We start from the raw sequence: 20132 nt of genomic DNA on the forward strand, positions 1-20132 counted from the left end.
AGGAAGTGAAGCCAGTCGACATCGCTGGACAGTGCAGTGTCGAGTCAGTTTGGTGTGACATAAGCATTGGGAGATCAAAATTGAGAGTAGGAGTGTGCTATAGGCCTAATGACTCTGATGAGTATAATAAGAAACTGTATTAGTTTCCCAGTTTTATGTTTTAATTTCCCAGATATAGACTGGAATTTGTGGGTTGGTCACTCACACACTAGCAAGATTTTTGTTGATTTTATTGGATAATTGTTTTCTACATCAGCATGTTCGGGAGGCAACTAGAGGGAGTAATACTCTTGATTTGATTATCAGTAGTGATTCTTCATGCATTAAGAATCTGCAGATAAAGGAACCCCTAGGTGGCAGTGATCACAGTGTGCTGAAGTGGGATTTACTCAAAGAGGTAACTACCATTAGGGAGTAAATGGAAGGGTTATTGCTTTCGCAAAGGCGACTACAATGGTCTGATACAGTCTTTAAATTCTATACAGTGGGACCAACTGAAGATGTTACCAACTGCAAATTCAAAATGGGAAGCATTCAAAGGACTTATCTTGGAAGCTACTAGGCTTTACATACCAACTAAGAAATATTGTTCAAGGTTTAGGCCTAAATGGATGTCAGATGAACTAATGAGGCATATGGCAGAGAAGAAAAATGGATGGGATACATATAAATTAACAGGTGACATAGAAGCCTATGATAGATACAAGTTGATCTGTAACCAAGTTACAAAGGAGGTTAGGCAGACAAAGGCAGATTACGAGAAATCTTTGGCAAGGGACGCAAAGAAAAACAGCGAAGAAGTTATGTAAACTCTAGAAGGAAGGGCATGAATCAGATTGGCCACTTGATGTCGATTGTTCAACTGTTGATGATCCTGCTCAGGTAGCTAAGAAACTAAATGAATATTTTGCATCGACATTCACACATGAAGAATTATCCAGTGAGGGGAAAGCCAGGGGTGTATTCAATTCTGGCAGTAAGCTAGAGAATCTTGTAATAACTGAGAGTAAAGTGGAGGAGAAATTGTTGAAGATAAACACAAGAAAGGCACCTGGGGTGGATGGGATCTATCCAGTTATATTAAAGGAGGTAGCAAAGGAAGTAAGGAAACCCTTAGCCATAATTATGAGAGCTTCCTTGGACTCAGAGGAGGTACCCACAGACTGGAGAAGTGCAAATTAGGTACCCACAGACTGGAGAAGTGCAAATTAGGTACCCACAGACTGGAGAAGTGCAAATGTGACCTCAGTTCACAAAGAAGGATCAAAGCCCGACACAAGTAATTATATATCTGTGAGATTAACTTCTGTTCCAGAAAAATTAATGGAGGGACTGGTTAAAGAAACACTGCAGGATCATCTAGACAAGCCTTCAGTTATAGCTCGGACACAGCATGGTTTTGTTAAGGGGAAGTCTTGCCTGACCAATTTGATTGGATACTATGATGTAGTCACAATAGAACTGGATGCAGCGAATAACTTTGATATTATATACTTGGATCTTAGAAAGGCTTTTGATACTGTTGCACATGGAAGACTGCTGCACAAATTGGAGCAGTGTGGCATTGGAGGCAAATTGCTGCTATGGATAAAAGGGTGGTTGAGGGGGAGAAGACAGAGAGTGGTAATCAATGGACACTGCTCATCGTGCACTAATGTTATTAGTGGAGTCCCTCGGGATTCATTATTGGGTCCATTATTGTTTTCGGTATTTATAAATGATATTGATGATGGTATATCAAGCTTAACGGCCACATTTGCAGACGATACAAAGGTTGGCAGGGTTGTCAAGGACACTACTGACGCTATGCTGCTGCAACAGGATCTGGAATGGTTGAGTAGATGGGCTGAGAGATGGGAAACAGCAATCCCAGAGCAATGTTCATTTGTTCATTCTCACCACTGTCAGTGTAGTACCACGTTACTCTGTGGTACTACACTGACAGTGGTAGAGAATGAAAAGGACCTGGGAGTAATTGTGCAGGCAGATATGAAGATCTCTGGACAGTGCAAATGGGCTGCAATAGTAGCTCAATGGTGTCTTGTCAATGATATACAGGAAAATTTCTAGCAGGAATAAGGTGCTTATTCCCTTGTATAAGGCAATGTACAGGCCACACCACACCTTGAGTACTGTATTGTAAAAAGGAAAATATTTTAATTTTTTTTTAGCCCATTTACTCGCTTTCAAGAAGTAATTTCGCCTCATAGTGCCGGATACTTTTTTCGGTGACCTGTACAACTAAAGGAAATAACGATAGCGTCACTTTGACGGAGCTTAAACGTTTACTTTAGTTTCCAATCGCCCCAGGGGTGCGGGCGCCGTAATATAACACTTCAATGACGTCAGGCTGTTCTCCTGTGTTCAAAGTGCCGAGCATGTTTGATCCCTGAGAACGAGGTGGGCAGCAGGGAAAATTAGCAGGAGGGGCGACACGTTGCCTCGTGTAATCAGAATCCGATAAACACATTAACTGTTACTTCGACACTCTGTGCATGGTACAGTATAAATTTATTTCTTCTCTTACCCCCCCCCCCCCACATTGTTGACTCGTGAGATCAGCTCAGAGAGGGGATGAGGAGATATATAAGGTGTGGAAAGGGGAAAGCAAACGAGAGGGAGGACACACACACTTTTAACTTTGGGCGAGACATGACAGGAAGATGAGGGCTGTGAGTTTTAGCTGATTTTTGTCATTGTGTGAAGAAGACGCAAAATGATAATTACTAGAAGATGTGGAAATAGTACAAGGAACGTCTAGTATAGAACTCCCCCCCCCCCAAAGGCGGTACAGAGTTTTTAGGGTAAGTCAATCTTTATTGTTTAATAACAATTTTACCATCTACAAACATTTTAATGCATCTATAAGACATCTCTCCTCACATATATATAAATATACCCCAACAACTGTTGTATGATTTTCTTAGTACTCATTTTTAATAGATAATGAGACATTAATCTAATTGTAAAATACTAATTACACTATTAAGTTTATATAATTCCCTGTTCTAGTATTTGAACAGTGTTATGTTATGACAAGCACCAATTATTTTGTACTTGCTAGAGAATTAGTGTAAAAGCCACCTGAAGAACATTACAAAACTATAATATTGCTAAAGCAAGATACTGCTTGTATTCAGTTAACTTACCTAACAATCACATACCAATTAATCTAAACTATGTACCAGTTATATTGTACTCATTTGTGTACATATATGTTAAATAAACCTTGTTTGTTTGTTACTATTTTGTGCTCTGACCATTTCTTCTAGTTACATGCAATTCACTGAAAAACTTGTAGAAGAACCATTAATCGCAGGGCTCAAAGAGTTAATACCAAAAAAGCCTTTGAGTTTAATCACAACGCGATCCTCGATGCTGCATTCTTGCTAAACATCCAGTTGGGTAAGTTTTTAGAGCACAGGATCTTGTCCTAATTTAAACTGCTAGATAGATCATTTTAAACCCAGGGTTTTCTGGATACACATGGTAATGTGCTGGCTTGCTGGAAGCCGAGTGATCCAAGAGTATATTGATTAGGCAAGCACACGTTACGACAGAAAACGCTGTGGAACAGTATACAGGTCTGGAGGCCTCATTTCAAGAAGGATGTAGAGCTGCTAGAACGAGTACAGAGAAGGGCAACAAGATTAGTGAATGGGATACAAAGGGATACTCTTACGAAGAAAGGCTTAAGTTTTGCAAATTACAGTGTCTAGAGACTAGGCACCAGCGAGGTGATCTGATAGAGGTGTATAAAGCCTTGACAAAGAGGTGAAGTGGAAGTGGGTTTTTTTTTTTTTTTGGCTGATGCTGCATAAGCTTGCTTTCTTGCATCATATGCCTCTACTAATGCTAATGCCGTGTCTGAATTATTGCTGCAGTCTTGTCTAGATGATCCTGCAATGCATCTTAACAAGTAACTCTATAATTTTATCCGGAACAGAAGCTAAACTAACTGGTTTAACTCGTGTAATTACTCGTGTCACCCTTCGATCCCCCCCCCCCTTGTGAACTGGGGACATATTTGCACAACTCCAGTCCGTGGGGACCTATCCCTCAGTCCAAGGATGCTCTCATAATTATGGCTAAGGGTTTGATTAGTTGCTTTGCCGCCTCCTTTAATATAACTGGATAGATCCCATCCACCCCAGGTGCCTTTCTTAGGTTTAACTTCAACAATTTCTCCTCCACTTTGATCTTAGTTATTACAAAATCATTAAGCACCCTGCTACAATTTGATAACCTTCTGCCATTTACAAACCTTAATAAATCCTCATGTGTGAATCTAGATGCAAAATACTCATTCAGTTTGTTTGCTCTCTGAGCAGGATCATCAACAGTCGAACCATTGATATCAAGTGGACCCATCAGATTTATCCTCTTCCTTTTAGAGTTTATATAAGTAAAGAAATCCTTGCTGTTTTTCTTAGCATCCTTTGCCAAAGATTTCTCGTAATCTGCCTTCGCCTGCCTAACCTCCTTTCTGACCTGATAACAGACTAACTTATATCTACCGTAGGCTTCTGTGTCGCTTGATAATTTATATGCATCCCATGCATTTTTCTTCTCTGTCACGAGTCTCATTAGTTCATTTGATAAACATTTAAGCCTAAATCTTGAACAATATTTCTTAATAGGCATGAAACTTTTAGTAGCTTCCACGATTAATTCCTTGAATGCTTCCCACTTAGAATTTACTGTTTTTAACCTCGTCAGTTGATCGCACTGTACAAAATTTAAAAACTGTCTGAGACCACTGTATTCACCTTTACGGAAGCAAAAACCCTTTCCTTTACCACTGATGGTAATTATATCTTTAAGTAAATCCCACTTCAGTACACTGTGATCACTGCCACCTCCTAGTGGTTGCTTTATCTTCAAATTCTTAATACACGAATGATCACTGCCGACAACCAGATCAAGATTATTACCCTCTCTGGTTGCCTCTCTAACATGCTGCTGCAGAAAACAATCATTCAATAAATCCACAAAACGTTTACTAGTGTGTGAATGACCAACCCACAAGTTCCAGTCAATATCTGGCAAGTTAAAATCCCCACATTATAAGACATTCTGATTTACTAGCCCACTATTTCTCTGTACAATTGTTCATTGTACTCATTCGATTCATTAGGCCTATAACACACTCATACTCTTTATTTTTGCTTTAGCAGTGCTTATGTCAAACCAAACTGACTCAACAGTGCAGTGTTCCTCTATATCAACTGGATGCCCTTCCTTTGATTTTGTTTTTCTCAAAGAACTGATAAAAAAATGAACAATTTGTACGGTGTTATAATGACTGTGTCAGGTATGTATGGTAAGAATGAAGAGAACTCTTACATGATAATCTTTAAACTAATTTAGAATTTGATATATTAATGTAATTTGTAACATACAAGTTACTGGAATTGCATCATTTCTTAAAGCCAACTATTTTAGTAATAAATTGCCATGATATTGCAATAGATCGAATAAGTAAAGTTTTACCATAGTAGAAAACTATTGTTACTTATTCTCAGCGGATATCATCACTCACACAGCACCGTTTTGGAGCTTATTGGTTCCTCATCAATAGGTGTGCAGGTACCCTGGTATTGCAATGACAACCCAGTTGTGAAGTATAACTCCACAACTGGGTTGTCATCATTGGAGTAATTTAGATTACAGAATTTATAACAACTTAAGTAGTTTGCTACATACAGAAATGATGCAACTGCACTAACTTGTACGTTAGTTTAAGTCCCTACATAACTTGAAGCTTTAGCCCTAAACAATTCTGTAATTTGTAATTAAAAAATTAATTTGGAATCTATCAAAATGGTGTAAGCTTATAGGGTGTCAGCCATAAAGAAACAAAATTACCTGCTTCATTTGCTATCTGTTTTAATTAGCTTGTCTAATTCTCTCTTAAATTTATTCAACTGAAACACTATCTAGTTCTGCAACACAAAGTGGAAATTTATTCCAACAATCAGTTACTATCTGACTCAAAGCAAATTTTTTGCACATCTATTCTGTAATGCATTAGCAAAGGCACATGATGCAAGAAAGCAAGCTTATATAGCATCAGCCAAAAAAAACCCTTATTTCACCCATACACTCACTCCAAATGTTTGTCAAGTTCTGCCTTGAATCTATTTATGCTATCAACTTCTACAACGAGAGATAGAAGTTTGTTCCACCAATCAACTACCTACTGGCTAAAGGCAAACTTCCGCACATCTATCCTACAACCGTCTTTCCTCAATTTGAATTTATGCCCCCTCAGGCGATTATTCTGAGCAAGAGGATGAATCCCATTTGCATTGAGCATGCTCAAACCATTCAAGGCTTTATACACCTCAATCAGATCAACTCGCAGGTGCCTGGTATCCACACACTGTAATTTACAAAACTTAAGCCTTTCTTCGTAAGAGTAACCCTTTATTCCTTCACTGATTTTATTGCCCTTCTCTGTACTCATTCCAACAGCTCTACATCCTTCATAAAATGAGGCCTCCAGACCTGTATACAGTACTCAAGTTGTGGCCTGACCATTCCCTTATACAAGGAGATAATCACCTCCTTATCCCTGCTAGAAAAATGCCTGTATATCCTTGACAAGACACCATGAGCTATTCTTGCAGATTGCCTACACTGCTCAGAAAACTTCATATCTGCCTGCACAATTACCTCCCAGGTCCTTTTCATTCTCTACCACTGTCAGTGTGGTACCACAGAGTTGATACATTACTCTGGGATTACTGCTTCCCATATGTAGTACTTTACATTTGTCAATGTTAAACTTCATTTGCCATCTCTCAGCCCATCTGCTCAACTTTTCTAGATTCTATTGCAGCAGTGAACTGTTGTTAGTGTTATTAACAACCTTCGTATCATATGTCACACCAAACAGACTCAACATTGGATTGTCCACCCACATCAATTGGATGCACTTCCTTAGATTTTATGTGTTTCTTAACTAACAGCATAACCCCTCCTCCCTTCATGTCCTCTCTATCCTTTCTGTACACATTTTACTCCCCAAATTCTAGTTCTGCACTGCTTAATGTCTGTGTGACACCATGTCTCTGATATCCCAACAATATCTGCCTTTGATGTCTTGACTAGCACTTCTAGCTTATCAAATTTCTTAACTATACTCCTAGCATTGGTGTACATGCACCTGTTATTACTATTTGTTACCCTAACACAGCCCATGTATTTACTTGTTCCACTATGACTCCCAGCAGTCCTTGAAATTCCCATTGCCTTGCTTCCCAGGCTGTTGCTCAATTGCATTTCAATAGAAGTAGTGCAAGAATGACTTTTACCTCTAACCCTAACACAACCCATGTGTTTACTTGTACCGCAATGACTCCCAGCAGTCTCTGAAATATCCTGCATCTTGTTTTTCAGGCTTCTGCTCATTTCAATAGAAGCAGTGCAAGAATCACTTCCACCTCTGCCAGTGGCTACTGTTAATCTATTAGTCCTTGTATCCCCCCCCCAACTAGCAGTTTTCCGACCCACCTAACTCTGCCTCGACAGCATCAGCAAAAATTCTTGCACCCTTTCTATTTAAGTGTATCCCATCCCTGTAGAAGCAATCTCTCCTGTTAACAAGTACAGTCGAGGCTGAAAAAAATTCTACCCCTTGAGCCTTGCACAATCCCTCCAGGGCCGAATTGATCGACAAGGCTCTCATCATATACTCCCTCCTATCGTGTCTGGGCAGAATTGCAGACACTTTCAAATTCAACCCTAATTCACGGCTTTTTTTCAACAGTGACCTGTACTTGCTAAGTAATTCCGCCGGTCTCCTACTCTTAATATCATTAGTGCCAACATGTACAACTATATCACCTTTTGTGCCCTTAAAAGATGATATCCACTCTACAACGTCATCAACCTTTGCCCCTGGCAGAAATACCCTGGTCCTGTTCCATCTATTCTTTTTGCACAATATGTTCCCCGTTTTCCTGACAATAGTCACCTACATCAACTTGTTCCTTTGGGACCAACGCATTCTGCCTTGGGGATTGCCGCTGTGTTGCGTGATGTTCAAGTGCAAGCTCTGGCACTGATGTGGGCAGCTGAGAGCTTGATGGGCCCTTCAATTTAAATCCTTCGAGGGCATCCACCCTGTCCTTCAAGCTGTCATATAAGCCCACAACAATGACAAGTTGGCGCCTGATTTCCCCGCATTCCTTACATCGGGCACGCACAAAGACATTCCCCTTGGCAATATCATATCCCGTTCCTGGTTGTCCCACAAACATCAAACAAGCAATGCATCTGCATAGACTGTGATTCAGAGGACAACCGCTCCCTTCAGTTCTCCCCTGAGCCACAGCACTTCCACTAGTTTCAGCCTTTTGCTTTGCTGCTCTGGTCTGAGGCATAATTTCCATTCAAGTTCAATAAAATTCCAATACAAAATATAACCCTAAACCTATATCCCAATGCAGTTATAACATTATATATATGTATTTCGGTATTGAATATTATCTCCGAGGTACATTATATGACTTTCTGTTACCCTGTCAACTTATATGTATTAATTTATGATGTAACGTTTGTAATAACTAGGTTGCTATATTTATTTAGTTAAAAAAGTACAATTCAATTGACAATGAAATTTAATAAGATTAATAAATTTTACTGATTAATCGATACTACTATACTCGCTATCTAGTTTTCCGTTAAACCTTACGCTAGCACACGTATCGTATAACAATGGCGGCAAGTTACGAGCGGTTAATCTACGGACAGGAGGTATTATTTACTTTCCAAATTGCACTTTCTAAATTCAAAATAAACCACGAAGGTTGACTAAGTCTATAAGCTACTTATAGAAAATAATTTAATCTAACAATTAAGTCAATAAAGCGGGTAAGTATAATTAAAAACTTTTCATTTGTGGGAGCTGCAAAACCTGTGCACGCGTGGATTTGATACCCTTACCGATACAATGTAATAACCTACAAAATCTCTATCTAAATTCAATTTAAACTGAGGTATTGTTACCAGGAATATAAAGCAACTCTATAAAATAAATTAATACGCCAATTTAAGTCAATAAAAAAGCAAAAACTTCTCTATTTGCTGGAGCCATATAAACTTCGCCTGTTCATTACTTTTTTCCAATTTAAATTCAATCTAGTGTAGCATTAAAGAAAGAGTAAAGATGCCATCAGAATTTTTTTGACTCAATCCGTTTAAAGCCTTAAACACTTCAAACAGGTCTCCTCATAGATGCCTAGTTTCCAGACATTGCAATTTAAACAACCCAATCTATCTTGGCAAGGAAACCCTTTTGTGCTATTGATGAATCTCTCATTCTTTCTAACAAATCAAAGTTTCCTAAAAAAAATTATTTTCCAAACCTGTATGCAGTATTCAAGATGGAGCCAAACCATTGCCTTATACAATGTGATAGTCACATTTGTACTACTGCATTGCTGAGAGAGCTTCATGCTAGGCTGTGCAATTATTCTACAGTGCTTTATATTGAGTCTCTTACATTCTCAAAATCTATTATCTTGAGTTTACTGTTTCCAAAATCAGTACCTTACATATTTCCATTTTTCAGCATTTCTGATTAGTTTATAAATTTATTGTTGAAGTGGCATATATTAATGTTATTAACCACTGTACCCACCTTTGTATCAACGTAGCTTTAGATATTAAACTAGAGATGGTTTAAATGTTCATATCATTACTCCATGAAGTGTAATGGTGATTAATAACCACTTAATCAAACCATTATCTACTGCAGTAGTTGGACTCAATGGCCCACTGCTCCAATGAAATGTACGACATCAAAATCAAGTTTGACTATCTCAGGGTAGCAAGTACAAAAAAATCTCCCCTTAACATGTGTGCTCTAATTATCATTGTAAATGCCTAGAAATGAGTAGTTAAGAATAACTTTAACCAGATATTATATGCTATGACATTATAGTAAAACTAAAACATAAGTTATATCAGTGAAAATATAACACTATAATGCAGTGTATCAAAACTTTTGATCTATCGACAATGGCTATATTTCTTAACTACATCAGAACTAAACAATGCAACAATTCATGTACAACCATCTATCTGTTAATTCTTCCCCTTCAAACAATTGCTGAATTTTAAATACAGTTAATCTCACAATTCCAAAACTGTTTTGGTTCCTATTTTGGCTATACAAAGTACTTTAAAATGTGTTGATCAAGATATTCAAAATGAAGTACATTGAAATGTTAGTCCAAAATGTTTTGGTTCCGATTGTAACTACACAAAGTACTTGTGAATGATTCCTAAGAAATATACCAAACTACAGAGATCACATTAGTTTTCTTCCCAACAAATCTATACCAAGAGTAGAAATATTGGTAGAAATACAAGAGTAGAAATAAATGTTTTCTTCAGCTTGGTAGAGAAAATTGACTAAACCATTTATTACTAAAAACAATTGCAATACACATTTATTGTTACTGCCGATCATTTTCAGTAGTCTGGATTACAAAGTAATTATAAAATGTTTTATAATCCGTTTTCAAATTATAAGTAACCAACAAATACTATTCACAGTGTTTCTATTTTATTTCTAACGTTGTTCCATTGATTGCTAATTAATGAATGACAATACATGTTCTACATTCCAATTGTGGGCAACCCCAGGGGCTCACATCTGGTATGGGCTTAGCACACCCAGGGTCCTGAGCTGGATATTATTATTATTATCAATTAACTATATTGTGCAAGGAAGCCTGATGCTTTTGCTGCACCAGCTGGAAAAAAAAAAATTCCCGAGTTAACCAGAGAGAGTCAGAAGTAGAAGGGAATCACCAAGGAAGAGAAGAATTTTATTATTATTATTATTAGCCATATGGTGCAAGGAAGCCTGAGTCTTATGCTGCACCAGCCAAAAAAAAATTCCTGAGAGAGGGGGAGAGAGAGAGAGAAAGAGAGGAATCACCAAGAAAGAGAAGAATGATGATATCCAGCTCAGGACACTGGGTATGCCAAGCCCATACTCACCAGATGTGAACCCCTGGGGTCATTCTTCTCTTTCTGGGTGATTTCCTTCTACACTCACTCTCTCTGGGTAATTCAGAATATATTTTTTTTTTTGTTAGTGCAGCATAAGCCTCAGGCTTATGGACTAAGAAAACCAAATGGTACCCAAGAGGAGCTAGAAGAAAACCTGGAACACAACAGCCGAGATGGACAGATGAAATTCATAAGTTTGTGGGTAGTAAATGGATCACCGTTGCACAAAACAGAAGGAACTGGAAAGTTGCTGGAGAGGCCTTCATCCTGCAGTGGATTGAAAATGGCTGATGATGGTGCCGCCTCAGACTTCCTTGCACCATATGGTTAATAATAAATAGAAAATGTATATTGAGCAATGAACATTCCTCAGAACTCTTGCATTGATTAAAATATTCAGTACACTTTTTATGGATTAATACGTTTTCCCAATTATCATTTTGGTAAAAATGCATTGAGTGAAGCAACATAGTCGCCAAAACCGGAAACTGCATGACGTACATCATGCAGTTTCTGGCGCATTACTTTTTTTTTTTTTTTTCCGTATTATGTAGACGTGTGTGTATCGTATATTGTGTAGAAGACATGTCAATGTCAGTTCAACTCCACCTAAGTAAACTGTGTTTGATACAAAGCTCTGTAAAAGGCCAGAAATGTGCATAATGTTTTGTTATGTTTGTGCAGTGTATGTGTTGTTACGTTGTTTAGTTGTATCTGGCCGTTTTGTCACCAGCAAGGCGATCACCTGGAAAGCCTGCTCTGTGTCCGTCTACACCACGAGGAGGTAGCCCCAACTGCGCGTGTACTATATCGATTAACAGTTTTTTTGTTTGTTTTTTTTTGAGTAAAAGAAAAATCTTTTCTAAGCCAAAAATTCCTTAAAATTTTTAAATTGGTCAAATATTCAGTAAATATTTAGAGACTGGGGTCCCTCCAAAATGGCGGTGTTCTCTTCATTAAATAACTTGAGATGTACCATAAACGAGTCTGGGTCAAACAGAATTAATAAAAACAATGCCTCTGTTACATTAAGTGCACTATAGTATTCTCAAATTACACAAGTGGACTGTATCATCATCACATTTGACTAATTGAAAATTGATGATAGTAGAACATTTGGTAAAGCTGGTCTCGACTACATAAGTTGTCTGTGGGTTGCTCCAAAATGGCAGCATTCTGTTTGCTTAAATAACTTGAGATGATCTGCGTTCTGTTCTGTTCATTAAATAACTTGAGATGTACCGTAAACCAATCTGGGACCAACAGAATTAATAAAAGCAATGCACAATGCCTCTGTTGCATTAAGTTCACTTAATTATCCCCAAATTACACAAGTGGACTGTATCATCATCCTTTATCGAATTAAAAAATAATGATCGATTATAGTAGAAAATTTCAGATTCAATTTTTTTTTTTAAAATTTTATCAATTGTTAAAATAAAATATTTTTTTAAAAATTTTAATCTTTTTTTAAAATGACGCATACACAACGCATAACCAAGATGAAACATTATAACGACTTAACAATTACGACTCAGTCAATGCGGAAAAACATTCGTTGATAATATTAAATTACACATTTTGAAAATGTGGCCTTACTGCGTCCCTAAATGATTATCCCTGAATGACATCAATTAGAACGCCCGATCCTGCTGAAATAATTTCTGTTAAAATTACTTTGAGAGCTGGCTTTGCAAATGAAATAAAATAATCAAAGTAAACACGCAATTGAGTCATTGGGCTTAGCTCTGATTTTGTTTCCATGGGGTTTGTCTTATATACCTCAGCGTGGTGACGTTTCAAGTATGATGACAGTTGCATGTCACATGACGTCGCCACCATCACAGAGTAGTAATACTACTGAGTCATTGGGCTTAGCTCTGATTTTGTTTCCATGGGGTTTGTCTTATATACCTCAGCTTGGTGACATTTCAAGTATGATGACAGTTGCATGTCACATGACGTCGCCACCATCACAGAGTAGTAATACTACTGAGTCATTGGGCTTAGCTCTGATTTTGTTTCCATGGGGTTTGTCTTATATACCTCAGCTTGGTGACATTTCAAGTATGATGACAGTTGCATGTCACATGACGTCGCCACCATCACAGAGTAGTAATACTACTCTGTGGCCACCATAATAATAATGCCTTATCACTACGTAATCAGTGGGCTAATCCATTGATCTAAGCAAGCCGAGGGGTAAAGGTCAAGAACTACAGTAATTCTAGGAGATAGAGCTTAAGCCTCTCGAGCAGTGCTGTTTCATTTCATAAAAGAATTTTTGTTTGTTCGTATCTTGTGTATTTTATCTCATAACAATGCTTTGAAGTTTTTAATAATGCCTGGAAAATGTGTTCATGGAAATTATAAAGGTGGTCCGAAAGCACACATCTTTGGATTTCTGTTGAAGGGTACTGTTTTAACTAACAAAAGGTTGAAAGCTATACCAGGGAAAGATTTTGTGCCATCTGAACTTTCAAAGGTAAGTTTGCTAAAATACGTTTGTGGTACGTTAATAGCAGTAATCTTAAATAGAAGTATTTTAACAATAATATATAAGAATATGAAACAGATATTTTTGTCAGAATATAGAAGTAAATTTCAGCTTTTGTGGTTCATTTATATATAAAATATTCCTTTCATATATTGGATACACTGAAGAAAAGTGCATGCATGCATGCATGCTTGTTTAAGAAATCAAAAAATCTCAATATTTGTGCAATACATAATATTAATTTTATTTATTGAAACTTTTAGTGTAGATAAATACACAAAATGTAATTATGCAACCTTCGATAAACTATAGGCCTGTGCATGCGGACTGAGTTATCCTTAGTTGTATAAGCTAATAACAATTGTCTATGAGATGCTAATAATAAGTAAAGTGAAATTCGGAAAAGAGCGTAACATTTTATTTATATATTTCATATTGTTACAGGTATGTCAGATTCATTTCTTGCCATCCCAAATAGTTAGATGGACATCTAAATTTGATGTGGGGAAAAAAGGGAATCGCTGTAGATTTCAAGCATCCAAAACTAATTCACGGAGCTGTTCCATCACATTTTCCGAACTGTCCAAGCTATTTGTCATCACAGGCATTTACAAGAGAGTCCCGAAAAGAAGAAGCAAAGATCAAAATGCCTGGCACCAGCATTCCATGCTCTGGCGACCCATCAGAATGCCTACAAAAAAATTAATATATATATAATAATAATAAAATTAAATAAATAATAAATTAAAAATAAATATATAAAATAAAGAAATTAATTACTATAAAAAGAAAAGGATAATAATAATAACAAATAAAATTCCTCTTTTTCTCTGTCTGTCTTGGTTATGCCAAGACAGGGAGAGAGAAGGAAAAAAAAAAAAAAAAGGAAAGAAAGTGCACAGCATTTATGAACAAGTAACTATAGACAAAGCTCTCCTTTTCCTAAACACTAGCCTAGCAAAATTTTGAAAGGCCTAAAAAGCATCCTTATTATCTAATCATTTACTCTCGTGCCCTCTGAAAAGGTGTGGTATAGCGAGCATTAAATTCCTCCTATAGTCATCATAAATGACATGATCCCACGTCTAAGGCAGTGAACATGTACAAGGTTGGTCTGCTAACCTAAAATAAAACAATTTTTGATTTAGTGACCCATGTCCAGTCATTAAAAATGATGTCTCCATATGTGGATAAAATCACTTAACTTTGAAATTATAATTCAATTTTACATCGGGAATAAAAGTTCTAGTAACAAATCCAGTAACACTTGTTTCCCATCGATGTTGCCACATTTCCAATAACTTTGTAATAATCATTTCTTTTTCATTTTTAACGTCTTCCCTCAAAAAACTAACCCTTTTCTTTTTCATCAAGAAATGACAAAATGCTCTATAAACAACTACTAGATCTAATGGCAGCACCCCTCCTATAACCTGTAAAGCATTTGTTAACACAGCCTTAAATGCTCTAATTGAAGTCAACATCATTACTCTCTGTAAAGATAATTTTAGTCTAAACTTAACATTGTTAATATGTCTAAACCACACAGATGCTGCATATACTACTATAGGCAGAAATACCGCCTTATATTATAAACCTAATACCTTTTTCCCAAGGCCCCATTCAGTTTTGGTAACTAATACCTGCCGATGTAAATTTCTTAATCTTACTACTGATATAATCAAGGTACGGAAACAATGTTAGCTTATCATCAAGTAAAATACCTAATTATTTCACTTGTGATTTTAAAGGAATTTGTTTACAATTAATTTAGGTGGCCTTCCATAATCCAATTTGCTTTTAGCAATATCATGACTGTCTTGGTATCCGAAATCTTAAGTTTGTTTAAAGATAAACACTTATTTAAATCTTGTACTACCTCTCCCATCATTTGTTCTAATATGACCTGGTGACCTTCCATAATCCAATTTGCTTTTTAGCAATATCATGACTGTCTTGGTATCTGAAATCTTAAGTTTGTTTAAAGATACCCACTTATTTAAATCTTGTACTATCTCTCCCATCAGTTGTTCTAATATGGCCCTAGATTTACCCTCAACACATAACCAAATCATCAGCATATGGAAATCGTTTACAATGTGGAATCTATCTCCAACCTGTGCCCACCAAATACGGAGGATGTGGAAAGGTCAGGGAATGACCACCGCATATCCCTGGAGCAATATGGCCTTATTTGCTAATGCTCCTAAAAACCAAATAACAATAACAACTATCTCCAACCACTGGTTCAGCACCATATTCCAGAAGATCCATATTTTAAATGTCGTGAACAAACTTGATTTCTCATTCCACTTAAGTAACTTCTTAGAGTTTTATACAATAAATGAGGGTAGTTTATTCTCCTCAGTGACCATAAAATGCTCTCATACCACACCTTGTCAAAAGCACCTTCAAAGTCTACAAATAATGCTAGTACATATTTACTTTCTGATTGTTACCATAATCAACCAAAGAATTTATACCATCTTCAGTTAAGAGGCATTTCCTAAATCCATATTGACATGTGAATTCCAGTTTAAATTTAACAAACAAATACTCTCACATTAACAGCAACAGTCTCTCAAAAATCTTGCCTAAATTTGCTAATAGTGATGTGGGCCTATAGCCTCTTAGATCACTAACTGATTTACCTGGTTTATGTAAAATTTTTAAAAGGGCTATTTTCCAAAACCCTGGAAAACACCCTTCCAATAAATACTTATTGTACATAACCACTAAAATCTCAGGGTAACGTTCAATTATTTTAATTATACAATTAATTTCTATCAAATCCATACCTGGAGTTTTATTTATATTTAATTTTGAACATATCATCAGTAATTTACTCTTCGTAAACAATTGTATATCATTATCTCAAATATAACAAGAATTTTGTAACCTAATTCTCTTTTGCTCATCAGTTTGTTTGTTGTTATTTTGGTTTTTAGGAGCATTAGCAACTAAGGCCATATTGCTCCGGGGATATGTGGTAGTCATTCCCTGACCTTTCTGCATCCTCCGTATTTGGTGGTCACGGGCTCGGGCCCCGGTCTAATCAAGAAGCGTGTGCTATGCACTGCTGCTCCTGCCCACCTGGCTACGGAGGCGCTTGCTCATCAGTATCATCATCTACAGTATCACAAACAAACAACTCATCAGTGATTTTCTTAACAGTTGACAACCAATCAAGTTTCTCCATTATCTGTCTTAACTGTATTGATCACATTATTAATATGTAATTTGTCTCTAGACGGTTTATATGGCCCCGGGTGGCAAGCGTTCCGTGGCCAAGCAATTATAGTGCGTTTCATAAAGTGATCTTTTCAAAGAGCTTTTGCTCTTTAAGATTCGTTTTTGTTCTGATTACCATTTTCCTCATTTTCTATTTGAGTAGCGCTTTGACACTACAGGAAGTAGGCAAAGGCCCAGAAAGGGAACACACCTTTTTCTTACTTTTTCATATCTCTTGCTAACACAACTAACAGCCGCCTGGTCAGTTCATGGTACTGCTCCTGCCTCCCCGTCGCGGGGCCGGTAACCTGGGTGATAAAGACAAGCCCCCAGGGCCAAAATGAGCCATCGTGGATAAAAATTCTTATCCACCATTAGAGCCTACAAGCTCAAAACCTGAAACTTACACTGACTATGACACCAATCATGACTTAGGTAATGATAATCCAAAGAGACAGAAGACCAATCAGATGCAGCAACCCTGCTCATCATTTTTAATTTTCCACTCGCTCATTGGTCAGCCTATAAGCAAACTGTCTTCCTTCGTTATACAAAAACACCTGGAAGGTATTGCTGGATCTCCTAAGACTGTTAAAAGACTCCAATTGGGAGACTCAGTGCAAACTATGAACCACAGGCAATTCAGAGAAGCTTTTACAGCTTGCAAACTTTGCTGGCATTGCAGTAAAAATATCTCCTCATGCAACCCTAAATTCATCTAAGGGTGTCATAGGCGCCTCCGTAACCAGGTGGGCAGGAGCGGCAGTGTGTAGCACACGCTTCTTGATTAGACCAGGGTTTGAGCCCGTGACCACCAAATACGGAGGATGCAGAAAGTCAGGGAATGACCACCGCATATCCTAGGAGTAATATGGCCTTAGTTGCTAATGCTCCTAAAAACCAAATAACAACAACAAGGGTGTCATATCCAGTTGGGACCTTTTAAATGTCACCGAGGAGGAAATAGCCCAAGAACTGCAGGGACAAAATGTAATTCAAGCAAAACATTGCTACTAATGCCAAAAATCTGGCCACTCACAAACTGTATGCAGAAGAGTTCCTATCTGCCCTAACTGTGATTCCTCAGATCACATACAAAGTGACTGTACGACTACAAAAATGACCTGCCCAAATTGCAAAGGAGATCATCCTGCATATTCCAAGACGTGAAAAATGGAAAACTGAGAAAACAATAGTAAAATACAAGGTTGAGAACAAAGTAAGTTTACCAAGAAGCGAGAAAAATAGTTGTACCTCCTATAAACAAAAATGTAACCTATGCCAATGCCATCAAAAAGTATCAAACAGTCTGCACTCAAACCAATGTCACAGTTCCCACTAATAAATCAATTTCTGATTGGACTAAAAATATCCTCTCTGAACAGCAGCCAAGTATACGTAAGCAACAACCCAAACTCTTAGATTGGGCAAATAATACTCCTCTGACAATACCAGCGGCATCTCCTCCTTCAAAGAGTGCTACCACATCCCATATTACAAACTTAAATGTAATGAAAAATATCCAGGACACAGATGGCACATCAATACAGGAAGATCCTGTTTTAGAAATCTATGCTGAAGAAGAAATGGACACTGGCCGGCCAGTTTTCTCCAAAAACAAAAACTGGAAAGTAATAAGCCAGTCACTTTCAAAAAGCAGTCAGATACAGCTCCATCAATTAGACACAAATAATGCCTTGTATTTTACAACGGAACTGTAGAGGTTTTCGTTGTAACACAGATGACATCCATGATCTAATTAACCGATATTCTCCAGTTGCTCTTTGTCTTCAGGAAACTTACCTAACCTTGCAAATTTCTTAATAGCAAAAAATAAAGCCTGGAATCTGTTTCAGCAATATCCAACCACAACCAATCTGATAAATTATAAAAAAATTAAGGGCAAAAGCACGTTTCATACAAAGGCAAGCCAAGAAAGAATCCTGGAAAAGCTATTAATAATATGAATGGAAAATCAGATTCAGAAGCAAATGCTCCTTAGTCCAATGGTCATTCAAGCAAGCAAAAGCAAGAAGTATTTATGAAGATATTAAGGATAAGTACGGTGAACCCTAAGCCAAGTTCTTGGCAAGCAATGAGTGGTTTAATAGGTTCAAGTATCACGCTGGTTTCCAAAACATTTAAGTATACGGTGAAGTCATCAGTGCCAATTCTGCAACAGCATATAAATTTTGTGATGTGTTTGGAAAGACTCCTTCTAAATGTCCACAGCCCTCAACTTCCACAGCAGCGTGCTTATCAGCCAGAGAGTTAATTCTGGCAACAATGGCTGATATTATGGCTGTCCTCTCCTTTTATAATTTTGAAATTTTTGTAACTTTTTTTAATTTTTCCTGTGCAAGAGATAACAAAATTGAATAAATAATTCTATTTACATGTTCGTCGAACATTTCTTTTTACTTCAATCAAATTTGTGAGTGCTGCATAAGTATTTAGGGAAATTCCGACTTGCGCAAAATTCTGCGGAATGCAACCCTTACATAAGTTGGGGAGTGGCTGTACTTGTGAAATGCCAGCTACCATTTATTAAATATTGACGTTCGTATATCGAACATTAAATATTGACTTAGTATAAGTACAAGAGTTTTAACATACTTTACCTCATAACTTCATGCAATTCAGAAAATAGCCAAGTTAAACTTCAGCAGGAGAAGAATACCCATGGATCTGTGCGACTGCAAATGGCCAGGACTATGAAGATTTGCAACTTGTTATTGAATCACTTTTTCTTTTTTTTTAAAAAGAAAAAAAAACTGATAAAAGTTAAATTTTAATAATTCTTAAAAATTGTTAATTATCAATAAAAATATACACTGTTTGTACAAGAAACTGCAGAATTTAGATCCAAAAATTGATAAACACTGAATATTTTGAATGAGAGAGAATGCCAGCTTATTATTCGGGGAAAGCATGTGGTTACATGTGACTTTAACTTTCTGTCTGCACCTTAAAACTTCCACTTTAAAGGGATATATTCAGACTGAATACAGAAATAAATTCATGTAAAACAAAACCAGAAAAATAATTTAGTGTGTTATCTGTCTAGTGCAGGGGTCAGAAACCTGTGGCTCTTTGAGCATGTAACTGCAGCTCTAACTTTAGCCCACATGAAGCACAATTTGAAATGAAGTTAAGAGGACTTAAAGATAAGGACACGGAGTGCAAGACTACAATGACTTAAAACTGAAATTGAGGATTTGGAGAGGCAAAAGGCTGCTCTTGCAATTCTACACAAAAGCACAGCAATAGGCGAGTTGAAAAAGCAATACCAAATTGTGTGCAATGCGTGGAGTAACTTACCGGATACATATATAAATTTGAAAATATTTACATTTGAACTCCTCTCAGATTT

The 20132-nt window shown here is 37.1% G+C and overlaps 1 long non-coding RNA gene across 1 annotated transcript; it reads right to left on the bottom strand.

The window, feature by feature from the left end:
- Nucleotides 1–13928: 13928 nt before the first annotated feature.
- LOC150074967 (uncharacterized) lies at nt 13929–19496 on the bottom strand. Its single transcript, XR_016547889.1, has 2 exons — nt 19381–19496; nt 13929–14219 (listed from the first exon to the last, which is right to left on the bottom strand). It is a non-coding gene; the product is annotated as an uncharacterized LOC150074967 (long non-coding RNA).
- Nucleotides 19497–20132: the final 636 nt, after the last annotated feature.

Source organism: Mastigoproctus giganteus, chromosome 14 (assembly GCF_048544385.1).
Source record: "Mastigoproctus giganteus isolate SK-2022 chromosome 14, ASM4854438v1, whole genome shotgun sequence".
NCBI classification, from domain to species: domain Eukaryota; kingdom Metazoa; phylum Arthropoda; class Arachnida; order Uropygi; family Thelyphonidae; genus Mastigoproctus; species Mastigoproctus giganteus.